This window comes from Urtica dioica, chromosome 3, assembly GCF_054948205.1.
Source record: "Urtica dioica subsp. dioica isolate 48M chromosome 3, U.dioica_male_clone48M_v1_H2, whole genome shotgun sequence".
NCBI classification, from domain to species: domain Eukaryota; kingdom Viridiplantae; phylum Streptophyta; class Magnoliopsida; order Rosales; family Urticaceae; genus Urtica; species Urtica dioica.
In genome coordinates this window covers 46,757,771-46,776,115 of record NC_142758.1, presented here as the reverse complement: position 1 = coordinate 46,776,115, position 18,345 = coordinate 46,757,771, and positions in this window count along the sequence as shown.

The window sequence follows — 18,345 nt, the reverse complement described above, 5'->3', positions numbered from 1 at the left end:
GTGGAGAGCTCGGCTGGAGGATGATGACGCTCGACGAGGAGAAAGGAAGAAGAGAGATGATGACGCTCGGCTGGAGGATGTGGATGTGGTGCTGGGGTTGATCGGCCGAGAGAGCTAGCTTGGAGGAGATTAGTTTTTTTTTTTTTTTGTTACTCTTTGCAGGTGGCTCGCGCGATTGAAGAAGAAGGAGAAGAGAAGATAAGGAAGAGAAAGAGTGGGGGTGAGGTGGCCGCGTGGGAGTGGAGAGAAAACAAAACGGATCTTTTCTGTTTTGTCGCGTGTTTTGGGTCTGTGGAACTGCCGAGAAGATGAAATGAGGAGGTAGGCGTAGCAGACGATTTTTATAGAGTTTTATAGACGTTTTGTAACCCTAAAACGTTAGAGATCTACTTTGACATTTTTAGTGAAATAACCAAACGTATTAATATTTTACTTTTTTGTCCTTCAATAATTAAGTCAGTTTTTTAATTATCGTATTTTTTTCCCTTTTTTGTGCGTGTTAAGTTCATATTTTATAATAGTTAGGTATCAGATTTTGAATTCCTAGTATCACATTCTCTCTCTCTCTCTCTCTCCAGCCACTCCACAACCAGATCTGAGCTTTTTTTTTTACCTTCAACGTGCCAAGATGACGAGGAAGACGCCGAGATCGCGGGCCACGGGGGCCGTCCAGCCGAAGAAGTTGTCGCCGATGACGCAGATCAGCCAGAGGCGGCGGAGGAGGTCGGTGAAGGCTCGTCGGAGATATACCCTCTCGGGTACTGAGGCACCGGCGGAGGAATCGCCGCCGTCTCGAACTGGACCGCCAACCTCATCATCAGCGAGACCTTCTTGACTCTCACCAACGCTGAAACTATTTCGCAGAAGAAAAAAAAACTGAGCCTGGAAGAAATAATTTGTTTCTAATTAAAAATATGGCTTCTGCGTCTTGGTCGTTGGTGGATTTTGGTATTTTTTTTTTTAAATGTTAACTTGGTTAGAGGTGGTCCGACTCTCACTGTTAATTTGTTTTTTTTAACAGTGAAGATTTTCGAACGTCAGTCTTTGGAAAGATGTAGACGTACATATTATTTATTTAAAGTTATTTTCATTTATTTCCATTAAGATTACTTAAATGTAGACAATGAGATAATTTCCAGTAATTTACGTTTATTATATATGTTGACAGGTTCTTACATAGTAACAGAAACTGATTTCGGTGGACTTTCGACTGCTTTCAGAGCTTCGATGGGTTTGGTTATGGCGTTGAAGATTGTTTTTTTTAGCTTCTGGCTATTTAGCGTTTATGAGTTTCCCCATAATATCGCGTCCACTCTAGGAGATTTGTTGGCGTTCAAAATTGGTGAAGCCGTCCTAGATTAGCGCGCCGCGTGATTAATGATATCTTTGATAAAATATTCTTTTGAGATTTTTTAGAGATTTAAGGTTACGTGTAACAATTTTGAAATTGTCTGTTGTTTTATATCGTTATTGCCTATTATTTAATATAATTATATTCATTATTTCCATTTGATTAAGTAACGACCTCGTCAGTTCGACCTCGGCAGCCCGGCCTCAGCTCGACCTCGTCAGCTCGACCTCAGTTCGACCTCGGCAGTTCGGCCTCAGCTAGACCTCGTCAGTTCGACCTCAGCTCCACAAATTCTTCATATTCTTCGGGATTGGCGAATTCTTCAAATTCTTCACCTTCGACACCGTCGTTTTCATCACTTTCGCCACCTTCGTTTTCATCACCTTCGCCATCTTCATATTCATCACCATTGTGTCCATCATATTCGTCACTATTGTGATTAGAATCTCTATCACGCCTGTATACTTCGTCACCGTTTCCGGCACCCTTGTACTCGTTAAACAAGTCATCGTCACAGCCACCGTCTTTGTTTTCAATTATAGGATCATTTTATCGATCCTCGATAACAAGAGTAAACAAGTCATCGTCACAGCCACCGTCTTTGTTTTCAATTATAGGATCATTTTGTCGATCCTCGATAACAAGAGTATTCCGTCTCTTCTTCGGTTCATTGCGAGACACCATTCCAACTTCCACATCTTTCCCTTTACATAGTCCTCGATACGCAATAGGTGCAATGACCTCGATCTGTTTCGGTACCAAACTTACACAAAGTGGAAATCTATTACGATATTTGTGCTTCATAAAATGCGAAACATCACCATTGTCCTTCAATACGGCAGGACCTACTGGAATTGTACCGACTTCGTATGGGACTTCGAGTTTTAAGTCGAACGCGAATCTGTCTAACTCGAACTTCTCGTATAAGAAATCTACTAACTCCGTGTACGTTACCTCTTTCGGAATTACGAATGCACGAAATTCTGCATTGGTGAAAACCCATTGGTGTCCTTCCTTCTCCCAAGTGCCGTTAATCATGACAAAAACTGCAAAAAAACAAGTCAAACTATGCAAAATAAGCTTCTATATCGTACATCATCGTACAGAATCGTATACCATCGTACACCATCGTACAACTTCGTACATCATCTTACAGAGAGGCATCGTACGGCATCGTACAGCATCGTACAACATCGTACAGCATCGTATACCATCGTACAGAACGCAATTTTTATTCTAAATTTCATCGTACAAAAATTTAAATTTCATCGTACATCATCGTATACCATCGTACAAACAAGTTAAACCCAGATTTTTTACTTTGTTTTCAGATCTGATCGATTTTTTTTGCTACATTCTATCATATACAATCATAAACTATGTAAAAATGATTAAGTTAGTAATCTTACCCATGATTCTTTTGAAACCCGCTTAAGTAGAGAGGATTTGAGTGGATTTGAGTGTGATTGAAATGATAATGAAGTGTGAGAGATGTATAGGGTTCAGAGGGGTATTTTTGTCCGATTTTGGGTCAAAAGTCCATATTTAGATATTTTTAAACATTAGGGTCTAATCTTGATATTTAATGGCTTATTAAGCCCACTTAATGAAATTTCTCTTATCAAAATCCTTTGGTTCCAGGGTCAGCTACTTTTTTATTAATTACAAAAAGTCCCCCAAACTCTTCCGTAATTAGCGAAGTGCCTCAGTCTTTTGAGATTTGGACACAGTTGCCCATTTCTTTGAACAATGGACATTTATACTCATTTCATGTTTGTTTCTAACTCAATGCTCGTTAAAAAAAATTGAACTCTTAATGCGTAAAAAAATTTGAAATTTTCAAAAGTTAGCTAAATTTTCACTAATTACCCTATCTAAAAATGTTGAAATTTAAAACGATCGGATCTAGTTGATCGTAATTTGTTTTTCCAATATTCTTTCAACAATATATGTTTATAGAAAGAACTTTTAATATACATAAAAAAAAAATATTACAACTTCCAAAAAGTAAGCTAAAATTTCACTTTTAAAAGTACCCCTTGAAAAAAAAAATCTCAAACAATTGTATCCCGTTAATCGAGTTCGTTTTTTAATCATTCTTTCCACCGTAAGATGCTTATAAAATGAAATTTCAATACCTATGAAATATTCAAAAGTTTTGAAAGTCTATCATAATACCATTTCAAACGATCACATCACGTTAATCGTAATACTATTTTTTTCAATATTTTTTCGGGATTAAAATACCGTTCTACGCCTAATCACATTCAAAAACATTGTAACTATCAATTTAACAAATCAAAAATCTTATAAATCGGCCCCCATTCAAAAGAGTTATATAATTTTTGAAGTTTTTTTTTCGTGTACTCTCTTTGGCTTCCAAAAGGATTTAAGAAATTTTATAGGGATCGAAAAATAATTCTACGCCTACTTATTTTCAAACAGATGTTAACCAACAATGTAACAAGTCAATAAGCTTAAAAAATCGGACACCATATGAAAGAGTTGTGGTTGTGTTAATTTTTGAACTTTTTCGTGTACTACCTCAAGAGGAACATATTTACTAGTTATATCATCAGCAATTGCCTAAATCTCAAGACATTCTAAAAACCAATCATAGATTTTATGGAGATAGGTAAATCAAGGTACTTCCCTTTGAGAACCGTATATGAGAATTTTATCGCGTATGGTTCGAACATAGAACAAGATATAAAATTCTATCAGATACGTATTTGAAACTGCCTAATTGTATAATTTAGTCTTTTCTGACGATACGAAGGAAAAAAAAAAACCCGAAAGTTATTTATTGTGATTGTAATGCCAACATATCAAGTTGGTTCCTTCATTTATATGTTGAGTCCTCTTGAAGATTCTATAATTTCCTGGATTTTTTTTTTTTTTTTTTTTTGTGTAATGAGACTTTATGACATTATTGATAGGAATTCTCTTGTTAACACCTATGAATATATTACAACCTCATGTTCATATTAGAACCAAACCCTGTCAAACTAAGCACACAAACTTCGTGAGTAAGAACCATTAGATCATCATTTATTAAATGAATAGTGATAATGACTAAAAATCCAAAGGTATTTTTGGATTTTGATCAAAATAAGCATAAAAAAAAGTTTAAAAAAGATTGTAAAGCCAACCATGAAGTCTGAATATTAAGTATGAATCATAGTTCTAAATACTTTGTAATATTATATATATTTCGTGCTTCAGATACGAGCATATAATGAGATATATATCTGACGAAATAATTAAAACTGTAAAATATATATTTTTGTATCACTCGTATTGAATTCGATAAACGAGTCTCTGTTGTTGCAAATAAATTTCTTGAGTGAAGAATTGTCTAATAAGTTTATCGGATCAATTTTAAATATGTTAAGGTGATGAGAAATTTCGGAACGAGTGAATGAAATCTCGAGTTCAGCTCGAATGAGAAATTAATTTTCAAAGAGGCATTCCGGAAGATTAATTTAAAAAATAAATTATCGAGAATGAGAATTATTTTCGAGATACCGTGAATATATTTAAATTAATCAAAATCGAACGAGGAAATTCTCGATTTAAATCGTATGATTGTTATCTATTCGATTATGGATTTAATTAAGGAATTATATGATAGGACTTAAATGAGTAATTTGTGAATTATTGCACATATAAAATGGGCAGTGTAGCAAAATAGCCAGTTTGAAACTATAGAATTTGTTTTTAGCCTATGTTTCATAACTTTTAGGGAAATAACCAATATGCTTAGGTGTCAATAACTGACGAGGTGGAGCTGACGAGGTCGAGCTGAGGCCGAGATGCCGATTTCGAGCTGACGAGGTGGAACTGCCGAGGTGGAGCTGAGGTCGAACTGACGAGGTCTAGCTGAGGCCGAGCTGCCGAGGTCGAACTGAGGTCGAGCTGACGAGGTCGAGCTGAGGCCGGGCTGCCGAGGTCGAACTGACGAGGTGGAGCTGACGAGGTCGAGCTGAGGCTGAGATGCCGATTTCAAGCTGACGAGGTCGAATTGCCGAGGTGGAGCTGAGGTCGAACTGACGAAGTCTAGCTGAGGCCGAGCTGCCGAGGTCGAACTGAGGTCGAGCTGAGGCCGGGCTGCCGAGGTCGAACTGACGAGGTCGAACTAACGAGGTGGAGCTGACGAGGTCGAGCTGAGGCCGAGATGCCGATTTCGAGCTGACGAGGTCGAACTGCCGAGGTGGAGCTGAGGTCGAACTGACGAGGTCTAGTTGAGGCCGAGCTGCCGAGGTCGAACTGAGGTCGAGCTGACGAGGTCGAGCTGAGGCCGGGCTGTCGAGGTCGAATTGACGAGGTCGAGCTGAGGCCGAGCTGACGAGGTCGAGCTGATGAGGGCGAGCTGAGGCCGAGCTGTCGAGGTCGAACTGACGAGGCCGAGCTGAGGCCGGGCTGCCGAGGTCGAGCTGACGAGGTCGAGCTGAGGCCGAGCTGAGAAAAAAAAATAAAAGATCTCTATGTTCACTAATACATCCAAACTATACATAAGTTATAGAAACTAGATCATAGAAAAAAAAAAAAACCCCAAACCAAACGAATGAAATACCCACGTCGGGAAATTGATATCCATACTTAAAAGACCAAACCAAAGCTCGAACAAAAACATGTCTTCAGCATCAGAGACATATTCGCCACACATAAAGGCGTTTGAAATATCAAGCTCGAGACCAGATATTAAACTTAGGGTTTAACGAAGAAGAACGCAGAAAGGAGCGGAGATTTACCTCGGAACCGGCATCGGACCAGGCAAGCTCTGAGACGAATCGGACGACGGCGAGCGCGGGGTCTTCTTCGGATGTGGGTACGACGGTCGTCATTGTCGGAGCTCAGGGCTGGCTTTAACGGAGGATCGAGGTCAGGGAGGCCAAAAAGGTTAAGATATTGAGAGAGTAGCGAAACCCTAAAAAGAGGATTTCGAGTCTCTTTCCTTTGCTCTATCACTCCCGTGTGAGTCTGCTTTCCAAAGACGACTACTATAGTTTTGTTTTCTGTATTGTCGTTTACTGGTTATGTGTCGTTTACAAGTTAAGGGTCGTTTTAGTTTTTTTTTTTTTTTTTCACAAAACTTTTGTGATTGTGGCATTTTGATCACTCATTTGTTTCAAGTATTTTGATTTACAAAATAGTCAAGTTTATCTTAATTTAGTAAAATAGTAAAAAAAGTGCAGTAATTTGGTTTCAAACTTTTTCATCCCAATATTAATTTTTTTAAAAGTGATAAATTTTTTATAATAATCGTAAAAAAAATTAATCTTGACTATTAAAAAAATTTTGAAAACGTAAATTTGGCTATTTTACTGAAAAGTTGAAACTTTGACTATTTTGTTAATCAATAAATTTCAAATGACTATTTTGTACAATTTTTCATCTTTTTTTTATAAAAATCACAAACTCAACTAATTTGTTTACAAGTTAAAAAGTTTATCTTACATTTTTATACGATGAAGTTTTGAGATCCGAGCTGCCGAGGTCGAGCTGACGAGGGTGAGCTGAGGCCGAGCTGCCGAGGTCGAACTGACGAGGTCGAGCTGACGAGGTCGAGCTGACGAGGTCGAACTGAGGAGGTCGAACTGACGAGGTCGAGCTGAGGCCGAGATGCCGATTTCGAGCTGACGAGGTCGAACTGCCGAGGTGGAGCTGAGGTCGAACTGACGAGGTCTAGCTGAGGCCGAGCTGCCGAGGTCGAACTGAGGTCGAGCTGACGAGGTCGAGCTGAGGCCGGGCTGCCGAGGTCGAACTGACGAGGTGGAGCTGACGAGGTCGAGCTGAGGCCGAGATGCCGATTTCGAGCTGACGAGGTCGAACTGCCGAGGTGGAGCTGAGGTCGAACTGACGAGGTCTAGCTGAGGCCGAGCTGCCGAGGTCGAACTGAGGTCGAGCTGACGAGGTCGAGCTGATGCCGGGCTGCCGAGGTCGAACTGACGAGGTGGAGCTGACGAGGTCGAGCTGAGGCCGAGATGCCGATTTTGAGCTTACGAGGTCGAACTGCCGAGGTGGAGCTGAGGTCGAACTGACGAGGTTTAGCTGAGGTCGAACTGACGAGGTCTAGCTGAGGCCGAGCTGCCGAGGTCGAGCTGACGAGGGCGAGTCGAGGCCGAGCTGCCGAGGTCGAACTGACGAGGTCGAGCTGACGAGGTCTAGGTGAGGCCGAGCTGCCGAGGTCGAACTGACGAGGTCGAGCTGACGAGATCGAACTGACGAGGTAGAGCTGACGAGGTCGAGCTGAGGCCGAGATGCCGATTTCGAGCTGACGAGGTCGAACTGCCGAGGTGGAGCTGAGGTCGAACTGACGAGGTCGAGCTGAGGCCGAGCTGCCGAGGTGGAGCTGAGGTCGAACTGACGAGGTCGAGCTGAGGCCGGGCTGCCGAGGTCTAATTGACGAGGTCGAGCTGAGGCCGAGCTGACGAGGTCGAGCCGATGAGGACGAGCTGAGGCCGACCTGCCGAGGTCGAACTGACGAGGCCGAGCTGAGGCCGGGCTGCCGAGGTCGAACTGACGAGGCCGAGCTGAGGCCGGGCTGCCGAGGTCGAACTAACGAGGTCGAGCTGACGAGGTCGAGCTGAGGCCGAGCATTAGTAGTATAATTACACTAGTCGAAAAATTAATCACAAGTTAAGTCTATTAGACTAGTCGAAAAATTCATCGCCAATGAACCACTAACGTGTATTATAATTACTTGTGATTTATATGTAAGATAGATCTCCGTACCCAAAAAAAATCTAAAAATTTAGTGACATATACATATATATATATATATACATATATATTATTGAGGTGTGAAGCCTAATCGATCTAGGATTTGGTCTCTTTTTAGATTGTATAAATACTGTTGAGGTGTGGAACCTAGTAGCCTGTGGCTTGACGCCTAGTGTTTCCTTATAGTAAGAAAAGTCGGGATAGCCGCGAGACTTGGACTAACATTGACCATAATCACATCCCCTTCCGGTAACATTACTTTGTTGGCATGTTGAGCGAGCAATCGATACTTGGGATTAATCACCTTGTACGAAATCTTCTTAGCATCATCGATGCTAGCTTCACTCTCAAAACCGAGCTTTGAGAGTTGTTTGACAACCGGACCACGACTCTCTATTCCCGTGTCCATTTCCATGAGTCTCTTCGGCCACGAGACAAACCCGCCTATAGCATCTTCAATGGTTTGAGCTTCTTCGGTGGGAATTGGCAATTTTGCTTTTTTAATCAAAACCCCCAAAACGGCCACGCGTAAATTTCCTTCCTCCAAAGGTGAGAAATGAACTACGCCTCCATTCATGTACGCTCGCCCATTTGCAACATGAATTGTGCCTCCGAACTCGGTGTCATCAATGAAAAGAAGACACTCGACGCTTTCATCCGAACTCGGTGTCACCGGCGTGGTTGGATTCAAAGAGCAACTAGCACGAACACTATTGGGTTTTTCCACAACAATAGGATCGATCTTCGGACGATCATCAACAATGATAGGATCGATCTTCGGACGATCATCAACATCGTCGTGTTCTAAGCGAATCAAGAATTTTATCAATAACTTAATACCAAAACATTTATCTTTAATAAATAGATAAAAAAAAAAATTAAACATACCTAAAGAGATCGCTTCATTGACGTGTTCTTCAACATTTGCCATCTCTTTATCATCAACAACCTTCGCGTTGAGATTCTCTTTCACTTGCTCGACACTAGGCGACTCGACATTAATGCTACCATTTCCACCGAATGCCTTCATCACCAAAGACTTTAACTCGCTCATTTCCCGACGCATCTTCATTACTTCTTCGTTGGGCGTTGGAGGAACAAAGTACTTAAAACGCGACGTGTGTTTGGATTGACCGCAAACTCGCGACGTTCCCAAAGCTTCTTGCAAAACACTCTTTCCCGATTCCGGCAACCATGTCCCTTGCGATACTTGTTGTGATAACGTTTTCTACACATAAAATTATTTGAAAATAAAATTACAAGGTTAATTGTTATAACAAAGGTAAAGAACTTACGATTTTTTCTCCCATCAATTTGTCTTTCTCATCCTTGTAGTTATCTACGTCTTTCATTCGCGAGTCAATCCAAAGTTCCTCTTTCGTAGGCCATTCCCCCGTTTCGTCATGCTAGTAAGAAGTAATTATATAATAAATTAAAAAATAATTGCAACATTTGAAATAACTAAAAGAAAAAAATGAATCTAACCTTTTCTTGATCAAGCTTTCGATATCCATTTCGGCCCGTTCGAGATTTGTACACACTTTTTCCGATATTTGATTTCCCATGTTCCGATATTTGTTTGAACATTTCGGTTCGTCTATACTCAACAAATGCTATCCAATCTTCTTCGGTGATACTTGTATAGTATTTCAAAATACAAGCCGGTCTCTTTAAGGCGATTGGTTCGTTGATTATGTCTTTAAGTAGATCGTTGTATATCTCATGACGAAATAACCTTGCGGCTTCTCCGACTCTCATAAGGCAATCGTGTTTTAGTTCGATAGGAATCGTAAATCCTTCTTGCATTTCGTTCCAAATCCGTTCTTTAATTTGGGCGTTGTCTTTACATCTCCAATCACGCATCGAAAGTGGAACGTGTTCTCTTGCTAACACGCCAAAGTAACTCGACAACTCATCACCCTCTTTACCGATTGGTTGCCCTTTATCATCAAATTGTACCGGGATTTTTTTACCAAGTGTTTTAGCCTTATTAACCCGACCCATAAGAGTGTTTCTTCGTTTTCCTTGTTCATCGGAGTTAAGCGCTAGTTGTCTTCTAATTTTTCTTTTACCACTACCGCTAGAAGTAGTAGTAGTGGACGACATTGAATCTAATAAACAAAATTCAAATCATAATTTCAATTTTCAACTCAAATGTAATCAAAATTTCAACTCAAATGTAACAAAAATCAAATATAAACTCAACTCCAATCACAATATAAACTCAAATCCAATCCGATTCTAAACAAAAACACAATTTCAATCCCAATTCAATCTAATATCAAATATATTTCTCAAATCAAATCAATATCAAACTTCAATTCAATAAACTCAAATCCAATACAATATCTCCTAATTTCAAATCAATATCGAATTCACACTAAATAAGTCCATGTAAAAATGTTCAAAAACATTACCCGGAGTTGGACGAGCACAAGGGCGGCGAAGAGAAGGTGGTGAGATGAGGGCCGGAGAGGTAATGGCCGAAGGCGGCGGTGAGGGCGCGCGGCGAGGGTGGGCACGAGCGAGGTGAGACCGGAGGGCGGCGTGGGCGCACGACGAGGTGAGGGAGGGGGCTCAGCGAGAGGGCGGCGTGGGCGCACGGCGAGGATAGGGATGTGAGGGTCGGAGAGAGGGAGAGAGCGCGCGGGGCGAGGGCGCAGGGGCTCAGCGAGGTGAGGGACGGAGAGAGAGAGAGGGGCCGAGAGAGATAGAGTGGTAGGGAGAGAGGGGCGGGGCGGCAAGAGAGTGGCGGAGAGAGAGAGAGGGACGAGAGAGATGAGTAGTGGAGATGAGAAGAAATGAGAATGAGAAATGAGGGAAAATTGAAAAAAAAACGCTAAGTATAGATATAAAATGGGCGGGTAGTTAAAAAAATTTGAAATTTTCAGATTTTAAGACGCTCCTACAACGCTTAGAATAAGCGTTGTAGGAGCTCGCCGCGGCGAAGTGTATTTCTCGCCGCGGCGAGATGATTCTACAACGCTTACAGTAAGCGTTGTAGGAGCCTCGCCGCGGCGACACCAAATTCTCGCTGCGGCGAGAGTTACCCAGAAACGTCTCGCCGCGGCGAAAATGTACCATCACCGCGGCGAGGTAACCCTATATGTCCTCGCCGCGGCAGTATATAATTTCCGCCGCGGCGACACCTTTCTACAACGCTTAAATAAGCGTTGTAGAAGCCTCGCCGCGGCGAAAGAGAATTCCCGCCGCAGCGAGGAATACATTCGCCGCGGCGTAAAATGTATGATGCCGCGGCGAGACTATATGTCTGGAACATGGTGCTCTCGGTAAGATTTTCGCCGCGGCGACGACGTGTTCCCGCCGCGGCGCAGGACTCCTGCCACGGCGGGATTTGTACCTCGCCACGGCGTGACATTCTACAACGCTTTTGGAAGCGTTGTAGAATGTCTCGCCGCGGCGAGTGACACGAGACTGGTGATATAAATTCTCATTTCTGGTCTTTTTCACTTTGAACTCTCTCATAACCTCACTCGAAAAAATTCTCATAACCTCATTCTAGAGCGTCCTCGTTTACTAGTCTCATCTACACATTCAAATCTTGTAAGTTCTTCTTTAACTTGTTCTAATTGTTGTTCTCTTGATAGTTTACTAATTAGAATTGCCAATTTTTTGTATAATTAGGGTTTTTCTATGAATATGAGAAAGTGGATGTGGGAGAATAGATTGAATGAGATATATCGGAAAGGTGTAGATGAGTTTTGTGATTTTGCTAGAGAGAACATGGTAGATTTGAAATCTATTCGTTGTCCTTGTATTAAATGTGGAAATCATAGACATTTTTCGATTGATGTCGTTCGGACCCATTTGTTTGCATATGGAATAATGACCTCGTATCAAAGATGGTTCTACCATGGTGAGGTTTTTCGTTCTACGGCAAATGAGGATGATGTTGAAGATGATATTGATGATATGTGCGGAATGATGAATGATTTGGAGGACGATTTTGTTGAGCGACCGGAATTGTTTGAGTCCATGATGAATGATGCGGAGACACCATTATATGAAGGGTGTACAAGCTATTCGAAGTTGTCATTTTTAGTTACATTATTTCATTTGAAGGCGTCGGGGGGTTGGACTAACACTAGTTTTACTCTATTGTTGGAAACACTGAAAGAAGCATTTCCAAAAGACAATAAAGTACCTTTAAGTATGTATGAAGCAAAGAAGACTTTGGGTACATTAGGCATGAAGTACGAGAAATTCCATGCGTGCCCAAATGATTGTGTTTTATATAGACACGAGTATGAAGATCTAGATGAATGTCCGACGTGCAAAGAGTCACGGTGGAAGAAGGGTAAAATTCCATGTAACGGGGTTAAAGGAGTTCCAGTTAAGGTACGTATATTTTCATCACTTGATTAGGAAATACATGTAGCTCATATTCATTATTTATTACTGATTTTCGTTAAATATATTTCAGTCGTTATGGTACATTCCTCCAATGCCGCGCTTTCGTCGAATGTTTAATAGTGTCAAACACGCGAAGAACATGGTTTGGCACTCCGAAAAGCGTATCGATGATGGTATGTTGAGACATCCTGCTGATGCTGCACAGTGGAAATCATTCGATTTAGAGTATAAGGATTTCAGTGTTGATACTCGAAATTTGCGCCTTGGTCTAGCTTCTGATGGAATGAACCCGTTCAGCATGATGAGCAGTAAATACAGTGTTTGGCCGGTTATACTTGTGAACTACAATCTCCCTCCAAAGCTATGTATGAAGAGAAAGTTCTTGATGTTAACGCTTTTGATTTCAGGACCGAATCGACCAGGAAATGATATTGATGTCTATTTGGCACCGTTGGTCGATGATTTGAAGATGTTATGGGAGAAAGGGATGGAAGTTAAAGACGCTTACCGTGGAGATTCGTTCAACTTAAGGGCAATGTTAATGTGGACTATTAACGATTTTCCGGCCTATGGAAACTTGTCAGGATACTCTGTGAAATGCTCGATTGGTTGTCCGATTTGCATGAAAGACACATCTTCCATCCGTTTGAAGCATGGTAAGAAAACTGTTTTTCTGGGTCATAGAAGATTCTTACCAAGAGATCACTCGTATAGAAGATTGAAACAAGCGTTTGATGGAAATTCAGAAGAACGACCCCCTCCTAGAATTTTGTCTGGTGAAGATGTCTATGAGATGGTTAAAAACGTCAATGAAGTGCTTGGGAAAAGAAAGCGGAGTGCTAGTACTAAAGAATCGTTCAAAGAGAATCCTTGGAAGAAGAAATCGATTTTCTACGACCTTCCTTATTGGAAGACACACTACGTCCGGCATTGTCTGGATGTTATGCACATCGAGAAAAATGTTTGCAAATCGCTTATTGGTACACTTCTTGATGATCCAAATAAATCGAAAGACGGAATACAATCTCGATTGGATCTCAAAGAGATGAATATAAGAAGCATTTTGCATCCCGAGGAGGGGGGTGGGAAAAAAACAAAATTACCACCGGCAAAGTACACTCTAGATCGAAAGGAGAAAAAGAAATTGTGTAACTGGTTTGCTTCTATTAAAGTCCCCGAAGGTCATTCGTCAAACTATAAGAGGTTCGTGTCTTTGAAAGATTTGAGACTTACTGGAATGAAGACGCACGACTGTCATGTGCTGCTACAACAAATGTTGCCTCTTGCTTTGCGAGGAATTGTGCCAAAAGATGTGAGGTTTGCAATATCAAAGATATGTGTATTCTTTAACTCGATTTGCTCGAAGGTCATCGATCCAACTCGATTGGATTTAATGCAATCAGAATTGGTGAAAACTCTGTGCTTGGTCGAAAAGATCTTTCCACCTTCGTTTTTCGACATAATGATCCACTTAACCGTCCACTTGGTACGTGAAGTGAAATTAGGAGGGCCCGTGTTTTTACGGTGGATGTATCCAATCGAACGTTATATGAAAGTGTTGAAAAGCTACGTGAAGAACTACAATAGGCCGGAAGGAAGCATAGTTGAAAATTACATAGCAGAAGAGTCGGTTGAGTTTTGTTCTGAGTATTTAGCTAAAACAGACGAAATTGGGTTACCCAAGAATACCAATTTTGATTCAAAAGCTCTATCTAAAGGTATTTTTTTAACACTTTATTTGTTTATTTAAATTATATATGAACATTATTTTTAAGTATTTGTTTCATTATAGGTACTTATTCGATCGTCAACCGAAAAGAATGGGAGCAAGCAAGTCTCCATGTGCTACACAACGTTTCCGAGGTCAAGCCATTTGTGGATATTCATTTGAATGAGTTGAGAGTGAATAATCCAAAGAATGGTAGAAATGAAAAATGGTTGCAAGAAGAGCACAACCGTTTGTTTCAAAACTGGCTTGGAAAACGCATATTTATAGAGGCAGGACATTCATCTACGTTGAGTAAACTATCTGGCGGGCCGTCCTCAATGGTTACAAGGTACACTGCTTGGTCTATTAATTGTTTTACATTTTACACAAGGGAACGAGACAACAAGCATCCCGTACAAAATAGCGGTGTTACATTGTTTGCTGAAGCTTTACATGTTTCGTCGGCAAAAGATAAGAATCCAAAATATGCTTTTATGAAGTATTACGGATACATTGAAGATATTTGGGAACTTGATTATTGCGGGTTGCGAGTCGCATTATTCAAGTGCAAATGGGCAGACAATAATCACGTTAAATTTGATAATGAAGGAGTTACAATTGTCGACTTTAGACGGATTGGCTACGAGAATGATTCATTTATTTTGGCTTCGCAAGCAAGTCAAGTGTTTTATGTTTCGGATCCAGCAAATCCTGAGTTATCGTTAGTGGTTCATATGAAAGCGAGAAACGGTAACGAAGAAGAAGACGAAGACATGTCTAGCATTCCTCCGTTCACATCAGGATTACCGCCAATTGATCAAGAGGTGGATGATTTTAATGGTGACGATGTTTCACATCTACTTCGTAAGGATATAGATCCTATTTTTGTTTGATATTGAACATTTAGATAATGTATTTTCATTTTGGATTTTATGTTATTCTCCTGTGGACAACGTTATTTTTCATTCAAAATTTCTCTATACAATGTCATTTACATTTCTCCAACATCGCCGCGGCTGAGTACAACTCTCGCTGTGGCAGGATAATCTCGCCGCAGCGAAATACAAATCCTGCCGCGGCGAGGGACCTTCTACAACGCTTGAACAAGCGTTGTAGAAACCTCGCCGCGGCAACGTATATTCCATGCCGCGGCGAGGTCATTACGCCGCGGCGGGAATATCAACTCGCCGCGGCGAGACAAGTTCTTAAAAAACACAGACTCTCGGTATAAAAAAATCAAACTCTCGCCGCGGCGAAATACAAATCCTGCCGCGGCGAGGACCCTTCTACAACGCTTAAACAAGCGTTGTAGAAACCTCGCCGCGGCAACGTATATTCCTTGCCGCGGCGAGGTCATTACACCGCGGCGGGAATATCAACTCGCCGCGGCGAGGATATGTTCTCAAATATGAAGGCTCTAGGTAAGTTTCTCGCCGCGGCTATGTTGTATTTGCGCCGCGGCGAGATTATGTTTTCAAAAATGCATGCTCTCGGTAAGTTTCTCGCCGCGGTGATATGTACGTTTCGCCGCGGCGAAAACTTTCTACAACGCTTTGGAAAGCGTTGTAGAATTTCTCGCCGTGGCGAGGTAGAAAACACGCCGCGGCGAACGTTATACGCCGCGGCGAAATTTCTAAGTCGCCGCGGCGAGATTAGAATAGAATCACCTCAGCCTACACATTTTTACTTTCTTTCCCATTTTAAACCTGGTTTTCAACAGAAAAATTATCATTCAAATAAAAAACCTACACACATTCAGATTTCACCATTTTTAAATATTAATCAAGTCTCAAACACACATTAACTAAAACACGAGTCTTAAACATAAACAAACCATGCGAGTCTTAATTTAAATTTAAAATGAAGCTTAAACAAACCAAACGAGTCTTAAATTTAAAATTTAAAGTTGGTGTTGTTGGTTTAGTCGTCATTCGGTGGTGGTGGTGGTGGTGAGTGCGCCGGATATTGAGGAGGTGCCATATGCGGTGGCCACTGTGGTGGTGGGTACGGATAATCGGAGTATTGAGGATATGGAGGAAATAACACCTGGTTCTCTTGGTTGATGTCCCACTGAGAGTAGAGATCGTTCAGTTGGTTGATGTGAGAGGCGCCATACTCCGCTTGTTGGTGCATGTACTGTTGCGTGTGTTGGAACCCGCCGACGAGATAGTTGGAGCATTGAGCTATGTAGTCGATGGTGGCAGGGTCGACTACCGGAGGTGCTGGTAAGAACAATCGAGGCTCGTTGACTGGTGGTCCCTCTTCCCCTTCCTCCTCATCTTCCTCTGCTTCCTCCTCTTGTGGTTCCTCCCTAATCTTGTAGCGATCGATGATGTTATTCGTAATAGGCCCCATAGGACCCTTGATCGTATCCCTTTTCGAGCGTCCTACCCCCGCATTTGTACAAAGGCCGGTAATGATCGACGAATATGGAAAACCGTGTCGTTCATTAGTATAGTCTAGACTCTTCATCCAATTGTAGATGAATCGACTGACGTTGATAGAATGACCTTTTATGATGCAGAACAACACCTGGATACGACCCTCGTCAAGAGTGGTGAAGTGCTTGATTGGATAGAGGCGAGCGCAAACAAAGTAAATCCAAGCTTTAGCAATCCTGGTGAGTTGGTCACGCTTGAGTACCCTTTTCCCTTTTTCAAGGACCCAATCCTCTCATGGAATGCACAGCAACCTCGCCATCTCCTCATGGCTGCAAGTTCTCAACCATTCCCGATAGCCTTCATTCTCGAAAGGCAGATCTGGGGTCCCAAGCAAATCGTTGATCGCTTCGACGCTCACATCTGTTGGTGGATCGAGCGCGCATCGGACACGAACGATCGCTCCGACGCGCCTCTTTTGAGATGATTCCACCATATAACCATATTAATGCGGAAAAATAATTAATTACGCTGATCATAAGCTAATTAAATTATGGTTATAATTAACAAGATCTAGTTATGTTTAATTAATTTAATTCACGAGAGCATATAAGTCAAGCAACCGATATAGAGCGAAAACGAATACTTACAGTTTTTGGCTCACGTACTGAAAGCTTTCACAATCCGTCTTCGTCTTGAACGTCTTGATGAAGGACTCGAGGATGACACCTTAGTCTTCCAAAACGTAATCTCCGAGGCGAGTAAGAAAGATGAGTGGGCACAGTCTTTATCTCACTAGATCACGAAACTAGGTGTTTCGAGATCTCTCTCTTATTTTACTAAGAATGGAAACAAATTTCCGAGGGGGAGAAGCAGCAAATTTCGCACGGCCAAGAGGGAGGGCCACGAAATTTCTAGGTCAAAATCCTTAATTTTTGTCTTCTCATGAACCCCTATTTATAGTAGTAAAAAAGAGATATTCATGGAATCTTCCAGAATATTTTATTTCCTTTTATTGTGTTCACACTAATGGATTTAATCTAGGCCCTTGGATCTCAACAAGTGAATCCTACTTTTTCTCTCATCCATCAGATCAATATCTATGGGATATTTAAATAGAGAATAATTTATTTAGTGAGATAATAAAGGAGAATATATTATTCTCCTATTATTCTCCTAAATTTTCTCCTAAATATTCTCCTAAATATTCTCCTTTAAATAAGGATAAAATATAGGAAAATATCTTATATTATTCTCTCTCCTTTATTTAAACAACTAAAGAGAAAATATTGGTAAATACCAATATTATAAAAATCGGTTTTTAGGCACACGGCCAAGGGGATTTGCGCAAACCCTAGTGCCAAAACCCTAAATCCGACTTTCATATTTTTGTGCAAGGCCTAATTGCTTAAAACCCAATTAATTATTTATTTACTTGGTCCAACAATAAACAAATAATTAATAATTGTTTATTTACTTGATCAAACAATAAATAAACAATTCTACCATAAATATTTATTTAATTCTGCGAATACCCGTTTTCCAGAATTAATGCTGTCAATCACAATTACAGCAAGAGAGATTAATAATGATAAACATTATTATAAGAAAGTTCTTATCCGCCTTTATCAGAGCCGAATCGGGGACTATGGACCTAGTAATAGGAGCTTAACAAATCCGATGAAAAAGACGAAATAGTCCTTTCTCTTTTGTCAATCGATTCGTCTAATCTTGGTCAAATACTCCACCTTGTAAGCCAAGATTGAACTCTCCTTTATACTAGAATTATATTTACTCATCGTGACGAG